Below are 9,226 nucleotides of genomic sequence, written 5' to 3' on the forward strand. Positions count from 1 at the left end.
AACCTCCTTCCACCTATCGCATTCCCAACGCCCCTCCCCCAAGTCCCTCCTCCCTACCTTTTATCTTAGCCTGCTGGACACACCCTCCTCATTCCTGAAGAAGGGCTTATGCCCGAAACGTCAATTCTCCTGCTCCTTGGATGCTGCCTGACCTGCTGCGCTTTTCCAGCAACACATTTTTCAACTCGGAATTAATTGTTCTACTACTGAGCCAGAAGTCCCACATGTATCAAGAACTGAACAGCATTCAAACTTTGGATGAAAAGTGTCAAGTAACAGTAATATTACAGAAGAACCAGGCTATGACCATCTCCAACAAGAGAGAATCTCGCCACATTTCCTTTCCATTCATAAGCAATGGAGCAGGAGTAGACAATTCAGCCCCTCAAGCTGGATCCGCTTTCGGGGTTGGGGCTGGGGGTGTTAGTTAAGTCTAGCACAGGAACCCGATAGAATGGCATTGGTCTTCCCAAGATTAAATTGGAGGAAATCTCGGCTCATCCAGTACTGGACATCAGGTAACTAGTCTGCTAATTTAGGAACACAATTTCATGATGTCCCAAAGTCTTTTATAACCAACAAAGTACTTTTGAAGTCCTTTGCTTTAACATAGAAAACATGGAAGCTAACTTGTACACAGTTCCGATAAATAGCAATATGCCAGTGACCAACCACTTGCTTTGTGATGTCCCTTTTATTTGATAATGCTCCTGTGAAGCATCTTGAAACATTGTACTCTGTGAAAGGCTCTACATAAGTTCAAGTTGTTGTTATTGTGAAGGTTCCACAGGAAATCTGCTTTGAGCAGGTCATTCTTCCTTTCTTTAGTCGAGAGCCACTGAAGATAATTGTGACACTTCAGAGCCACCTTGGGTTAGATGACTGAGCTCAGTTCCTAGAAAGGAATTGTAGCTCCAGGACTTCGACATGTAGAAAGTCCCAGGGATCTGAGACAGCACCTTGTTCCCGATTTGTTTTTGAGGTTTATCCAGTCCTTTTCAAAGTTGTGTAGGACTCACAACCCTCCGATCCCTCATCATTGTCATGGAAATCAATCATGTGCTCCTTCAGGAATGGGACATCAGGTAGCAATCAGGAGTAGGTACCATGACCGCCCATCCCCCCAATAAAAACCAGCCCCCGCCAACCCCCAGAGCCCAGTTGAGATCTCTTAGCCCAACACACATCAAGAACAAGCTTTCTAGTCACTACAGCCTGAGGCAGAGTCTTCACCCTCAAAGCTAAAGGGGTGCCCTTGTTCCCTTGCATGAGAGCCAAACAGTCTGCTCTGATTTAAATTTATTTTTCAAATATACTATCACCACTCCAGAAAGAAAAGATATTGAAATGTTTCAATATTGCTGCCTGATTTCCTTCTGTCTTAACTGGAAGGTTGAACTACATGATATTCATGGATGAGGATAAGGACTGATCATCAGACTCCATGCTGCCTATGGGGTGCAGAAAAGGAGCTTATGCTGTCATGTGTTTTATCCATGCAATTTACCCTTCACAACAGACCCAATTGTAACTGTGTGTGAATGGATTTTGAGTTAAGTTAAAATGGCATCTCAAAATCTTCATTTGAAAAGAATTTGGGTAACCCAAGTACAATCAGGCATTGGAAATTGCTTCAGCTATGATTGTGACTAATTTGTTGTGGGCAAATTGGCTTTTATCAGTCTTGGCTTTTATTACATTGTATCAAAGCCAAAATACAACAGTCCACTTTTCAAGTTGAGATTAGGACTGTCAGTTGGGGAATGACTGAATTAGTATTAAGTAACGGAAATAGATATGAGAAATGTACGCACAAGCGGACAAATATAATTCCAAAACAAATCCTGGATTTTTTTTTGATACAAAACAAGAGCCAGACCATTTAGCTCTCACCCAAACCATTAAAAGGGCACTGTCCATGCGGTACGGAGTGTATTGGGAAGGGCAGCAAAATCATTTAATGGTCCCTGTACAAGACATGAAGTTTGCCTGTGTAGAATCTGACTTTGGATTCCTTGAATTTGTCTGAAATAGATATTTTTAATCACACACCTCTGAGCAGGGTGCACTTGAATGCAGACCTTCAGGCTCAAAGGTAGGGACATTATAATTGCAACACAAGGCCCATTCAGTTCCATCTCTTGATCTGTTTCTCTTTGTCAATTTTCTCTTCTGATGTCTCAAGGATGGTGTCTCCAGCATGGTGTGAAGTTTAGGTTGCCAATTTTGGTGAGCGCATTCCTGGAGGTTTGGCCTCTGACCTCAACCTACCCCATCAACCTCTCTCAGCATTGGTCTGTCCTCCGGATGCATTGTCTTGCTACAGCCAATTGGACTCATTTTGATTCTTAGCGAATGAGCTTTTTTTACTTTTCCCATTATTTAAAAAAAAATTCACTCGGGGATGTGGACGTCACTGGCAAGACTAGCATTTTATTGTCTGCCCCATGTTGTCCTTGAGAAGGTGGTGAGCTGCCGCCTTGAACCACCTGCTGTAGGTAGACCCACAATGCCCTGAGGGAGGGAACTCCAGAATTTGACCCAGGACACTGAAGGAATGGTGGTGCAGGGCTGTTTGTGACGTTGTCTATTCTGGTTAATGCTGGGTGGTCATTCCAGTTTCATTTCTTTCTTGAAACTTGATAACGATTGATACAACCCAGTGACTTCCATTCCAAGGGCAGTTGATAGTCAGCCACATTGTTGTGGATCCAGTGTTACATGAGGTAAGATGGCAGACTTGCTTCCTTGAAGGACATTCGTGAGCCAAATTGGTTTTTTCATCAATCAGCAATAGATTCATAGCCTTCAGGAGATTCCCCTATCTAATAAATGAAAGAAAAGGCAAAAATAACCTTGCCATTTTGGTCTCCTGCGCTGGAAAATTAGCAGATTGAAGGCCAATCCAAGAGGGCTGGTGACCCATAGCAGCCATCTGCCAAGAGTGAGTCTAGACGGGATGGGGATCAGGAAGGGTGGATCCTGGGTTAGTTCACTTTATTCCAGGGCTGCAGCCAATTGCTCTAATTCCTCTCCAATAATAAGGATCAAATGCAACTACTGTTGAGCTGAAATCAAGCCAGGGAGAGTACAGCAGGTCAGCCAATGTTAGTGAAAAAGCAAAACTAACCAGGTGTTTTTTAGGTGCAGTCTCTGTGAGAATTGATGCAATCTTGTCTGGTTTTAATTATAGCTGGCCAACTGCTGAGTTCAGTTAATTTTGCCCAGAGTGTAACTGAAGACTTCCTCTTAGAGAAGGCTCAGTCACAGTGAGATTTTGTTGAGTTGTCTCAGGGTTGGGTGTCCAATTTTAATCCTTCAAATGCTTCCATTTTTTAAAACTCCCTGAAGTTCACAGAGGCCATCTTTCTACTTGTGCATGCCCCCCCACCAGCCCCTCAACCAACTTCCCCCACCACCACCACCACCTTGCGGTCAGAGACACTATTTCACCCCCAAGCCCCTGGACAACTATTTATCGCAAAGGGCTTTCCCCAGTCTGTGCAGATCCCCCGTCCCCAATCACAAACAGGATTTCCCTGAACCTATCGCAGAGCTGAGTTCACAGCTTCACTCACTGTCTGCTATCTCATAGAGTCATAGAGATGTACAGCACAGAAGCAGACCCTTCAGCCCAACTCATCCACACCGATCAGATTTCCTAAATTCATCTAGTCCCATTTGCCAGCATTTGGCCCATTTCCCTCCAAACCCTTCCCATTCATATCCCCATCCAGATGCCTTTTAGATGTTGTAATTGTACCAGCCTCCATCACTTCCTCTGGCAGCTCATTCCATACATACACCACCCTCTGTGTGAAAAGGTTGCCCCTTAGGTCCTTTCTAAATCTTTTCCCTCTCACCTTAAACCTATGCCCATTAGCTTTGGACTCACCCACCCTGGGAAAAACATCTTGGCTGTTAAACCTATCCATGCCTCTCATAATTTATAAACCTCTACAAGACCATAAGTTCGTAAAACATAGGAGCAGATATTAAGCCATTCAGCCCAATGAGTCTGCTCTGCCATTCTATCATGGCTGAAAAGTTTCTCAACCTCATTCTCCTGCTTTCTCCCCATAACCCTTGATCCGTTTGATACTCAAGAATCTATCTATCTCTGTCTTAAATATACTCAATGACTTGGCTTCCACAGCCTTCTGTGGCAGTGAATTCTCTAGATTCACCACTCTCTGACTGGAGAAGTTTCTCCTTTTCTCTGTTCTAAAAGGTCTTCCCTTTACTCTAAGGCTCTGCCCTCGGGTCCTCGTCTCTCCTAACAATGGAAACATCTTCCCAACATCTACTCTGTCCAGGCTATTCAGTATTCTGTACATTTCAATCAGATCTTCCCTCATCCTTCTAAACTCCATTAAGTATAGACCCAGAGTACTCAAACGTTCCTCATATGTTAAGCTTTTCATTCCTGGGGACCATTCTTCTGAACCTCCTCTGAACCCGCTCCAGGCCCAGTACATCCTTCCTGAGATACGGGGCCCAAAACTGTACACAATATTCCAAACGTTGCCTGACCTGAGCCTCAGAAGTACATCCCTGCTTTTATATTCAAGGTCACCCCTCAGCCTCCAATACTCCAGGGACACAGCCCCAGCCTATTCAGCCTCTCCCTGTAGCTCAAACCCCCCCAACCCCGGCATGCCTGTAAACAAACTTTCTCTCCCTCTTTCTCTGTCTAGCTCTATCTCTATCCTCATCCTCTCTACCACTCTTTCTCTCTTTTTGTCTCTTACTCTCTCTCTATCTCTCTTTATCTCCATCTATCTCTATCTCTTTCCATCTATCTCTATCACTCTCTTTTTATCTCTCTGGCTCTTTTTATCTCTCTCTCTACCTCTCTAACTCAACTTCCCTTTATCGCATCTCTCTCAATCTTTCTTTTTCTTTCTCTCTGTCTTTCTTTATCTCTCTCTCTTTATCTGTAACTCTCTCTCTATATCTCTCTCTCTCTCTATATATATATATATATGTCTTCTCTCTCTCTCCCTCTCTGTCTCCGGCTTAGTGGACTGAGAGTGGTTCTGGCTTGGAGGTCCAGGCAAATTCATGGAATTGGGAACCAGCCATTAAAACCAACTGACCCTGCTCCACGTAGGAACGTACCAATGAGGAGCACGAGAGGATCATTCATTTTGTTGACACCTGTACGCCATTCATTCGGATCATTACTGAGAAAAGTGTTCCACATTCTCATATCTTCTCCATCATTGTCAAAAATGATTGGGTATGAAGAGAGATTGGATAGACCAGAGTAAAACAAAGGACTGCGGTTGCTAGAAATCTAAAACAAAAACTGATATTGCTGCAAAAGCTCAGCAGATCTGACAGCTTCTGAAGAACGGTCACTGGACTTGAAACGTTAACTCTGCTTTCTCTCCACCGATGCTGACAGATCTGCTGAGTGTATTGGATACCCTGAGGTTGTTTTGCTTGGAGTAGGAATCACTTGTCAAGAATCTATGTACCTTTTCTTAAAAAATATTGAAGGACTTTACTTGCACCGCCTTTTGGGGAAGAGATTTCCAAGAGACCCTCAACCTGCTGTGAGATAAAAAGAATTCTCCTCATCTCTATCTGAACTGGGTGATCTCTGATTTTGAACTAAGAGTCACTGTTTCAAGATTCACCCACTAGAGGAAACATCCTTTTGAAATACAACCTGTCAAGCCATAAAACCTTAAAATCGTAATACAAAGGAGCAGAAATTAGGCCATTCAGCCCATTGAGTCTGCTCTGCCATTCAATCATGGCTGATAGATTTCTCAACCCCAGTCTCCTACTTTCTCCCCATAACCCTTGATCCCCTTGACAATCAAGAACCTATCTATCTGTGTCTTAAATATTCCCAATGACCCGGCCTCCACAGCCTCTGTGACAATAAATTCCATAGATTCCCCACTCTCTGGCTGAAGACGTTCCTCCTTATCTCCGTTCTGAAAGGTTTTCCCTTTCCTCTAAGGCTGGATCCTCGTCTCTCCTACCGATGGAAACATCTTCCCAACATCTATTCTGCCCAGGCCATTCAGTATTCTGTATGTTTCAATTATGTCTCCCCCTCATCCTTCTAAACTCCATCGAGTATAATCCTAGCATCCTCAAATGTTCTGTATATCTTAAGCTTTTCATTCTTGGGACTATTCTCGTGAACCTCCTCAGGATTCGCAGCAGGACGAGTACATCCTTCCTGAGATATGGGGCCTAAAACTGTGTACAATACTCCAAAAGGGTGGCATGGTGGCTCAGTGGTTAGCACTGCTGCCTCACAGCACCAGGGTCCCAGGTTCCATTCCACCCTCGGGCAACTGTCTGTGTGGAGTTTGCACATTCTCCCTGTGTCTGCGTGGGTTTCCTCCAGGTACTCCGGTTTCCTCCCACAGTCCAAAAATGTGCATGTCAGATGAATTGGCCATGCTAAATTGCCCATAGTATTAAGTGCATTAGTCAGAGGGAAGTGGGTCTGGTTGGGTTACTCTTCAGAGGGTCGGTGTAGACTGGTTGGGCTGAAGGGCCTATTTCCACATTGTAGGGAATCTAATCTAAAAAATATGGCCTGACCAGAGACAAGTACATCCCTGCTTTTATAATTCACATCCTCTCAAAATAAACACCAACATTGCCCTTCAAGGTCTTACATTTTTCAATCAGGTCTCCTGTTACTGTACAAACTCTTGTGGATACAAGCCTAGCTGGTCTAACCTTGACTCACAAGACAAGCCATTCATTATAAAGTCATGGAAGTCTGCAGCACAGAAAAAGACCCTGCAGTCCTTCATTTCTGCACTAGACAAAAAAACAACCACCTAACAACCACCTAATCCCATTTTCCAGCACTTCGCCCACAGCCTTGTACACTTTAGTATCACAAGTGCACATTTAAATGCTATTTTGATATAATGAGGGCTTTTTCCCTGTACCACCTTTACAGGCATTGACTTCCAGATTCCCACCACCCACTAGGTGAAAAAGATTTTCCTCACCTCCCTCCAAACCTCCTGCCCCTTACCTTAAATCAACTCCAACAGCGCCCCCTGCCCAGTCATTTATCTATGCATTTAGGGGAAATGTTACTTCTCCTCTACCCTATCTATACATCTCATAATTTTATACGTCTCAGTCATGTCCCCCTCTTAGCTTCCTTTAGTCTATCCAAAACAGAAATTCCTGGAGAAACTCAGCAGGTCTGCCAGCACCTGTGGAAAGAAAGCAGAGTCAGTATTTCGAGTCCAGTGACCCATCTACAGCAGATCTCGGATCTGCTGAGTTTCTCCAGCAAATTCTGTTTTTGTTTCAGATTTCTGGTATTTCTGGTGTCCTGTGTTTTACCCAAGTCTGTCCAATCCCTCTTCATAGCTAAAATATTCCAGCCCTGTCAACGCCGTTTCCAGATACATAGATCTATCTAGCACAATCCCCTTGAAATCTGTCTCATTGCATGTAGCCGACTTGTTTGAATGTGTGAACACAAACACAGTGGCTCAGTGGTTAGCACTGCTGCCTCAGAGTGCCAGGGACACTGGTTTGATTCCACCCTCAGGTGACTGTCTGTGTGGAGTTTGCACATTCTCGCTGTGTCTGCGTAGGTTTCCTCTGGGTGCTCGGATTTCCTCCCACAGACCAAGAATGTGCAGGTTAGGTGAATTGGCCACGCGAAATTGCCCATAGTGTTCAGGGATGTGTTGATTAGGTGCATTGGTCAGGGGTAAATATAGAATAATAAGATAGGGGAATGGGTCTGGGTGGCTTACTCTTCTGAGGGTCGGTGTGGATTTGTTGGGCTGAAGAGCCTGTTTCCACAGTGTGGGGCTTCTATGATTCTATGTAGCATGGCAATGCGGGCAACTCAGAAGAGACCTCTAACAGCGCTACCTTCAGGATTATGGGAGGCACTGTGCCTACACATTGCTCGCTGGGAACAATGCTCCTGATGTTCAGGACTCTTATGCGTTGTGTCCACCCATCCCTTAAACCGAGGGCCTGTGTCCACTTTTAAATTGGCCTGTAAACATTATATTTGCAACAAAGGGGAGAAATGTCGGTGTTTAAATCCATTTCCTAATTCTGCGAGTAGCCAGAGGTGAATGGGTCTAATAGGCAACTTGCCTGAAATTCCAATTGTCGTCAGTTTATGCAGGGAACTCTAAACTGAACAGTCAGGGAAAGACACCAGTGTGAGTTTATCAGGGCTCAGCATCTTAATTAGTTGAAGGAGATTGGATTTATTTTACATTCTGAAAACAAGTTACTTGCCCCCTGGCTGTTGTAAAATGGCAAAGTCAATGAACAAATTGAACTGGAACAAAAAGTGAGAATGGGTTGGGAAATTACAGTTAATCCTGGATTCCTGAAGGAAAGTATTGCTCAGTTTTAAATTAGTACTTTTGCAGAATGGGTCCTGTATCTTAAAGAATCCAATTCCTTCAAGTGAATTTATACCAATCTGCACGTTCGGAAATGATATTACAGAAAAAAAATGTTTTCTTTTAAAAAGTGTCTTTCGTTTTCCTGATAAATGCAAAACTACACTGGATAAGGAGGTCACAAATTTCAGGATCCTGAACTTAATTGTGGTCTTATCCAATCTCAAGATAACCTGGTGACAATTACAGGCAAGGGTCCATCTTTAAGGATGGCCAATTTGGATGAATTCACAGAGAAAGAAAGACATGCGTCTTAATAGCACTTTTCGCAAATGCAGACTGCCCCAAGCACTTTACAGCAAATTAAGTACTTTTTAGAAGTCCCATCACTGTTGTAATATGGGAGATGCAACAGCCAATTTGTGTATCGCATGCTCCCACAAACTCGCAACATGGGACTGACCAGATAATCTCTTTGTTTTTGTGAAGGATGGAGGGATAAACAATGTCTGGGCATCATGGCCAAACACTTTAACTTCCCCTCCCATTTGTCAAAGACATGCAGGTCCTGGGCCTCCTCCATCACCAAACCCTAATCACCCGATGCCTGGAGGAAGAGCGCCTCAAATTCCTCCTTGGGACCCTACAACCACATGGGATCAATATGGATTTCACCAGTTTCATCATTTCCCCTCCCCCCATCTTATCCTAGATCCAACGTTCCAACTCAGCAGCACCCTCATGACTTGTCCGTCTTCCTTCCCACCTAGCTGCTCCACCCTCTTCTCCAACCTATCACCTTTACCCCCCCCCTCCCTCCACCTATCACACTCTCACCTACCTTCCCCCCC

Source organism: Chiloscyllium plagiosum, chromosome 34 (assembly GCF_004010195.1).
Source record: "Chiloscyllium plagiosum isolate BGI_BamShark_2017 chromosome 34, ASM401019v2, whole genome shotgun sequence".
Lineage (NCBI taxonomy): Eukaryota > Metazoa > Chordata > Chondrichthyes > Orectolobiformes > Hemiscylliidae > Chiloscyllium > Chiloscyllium plagiosum.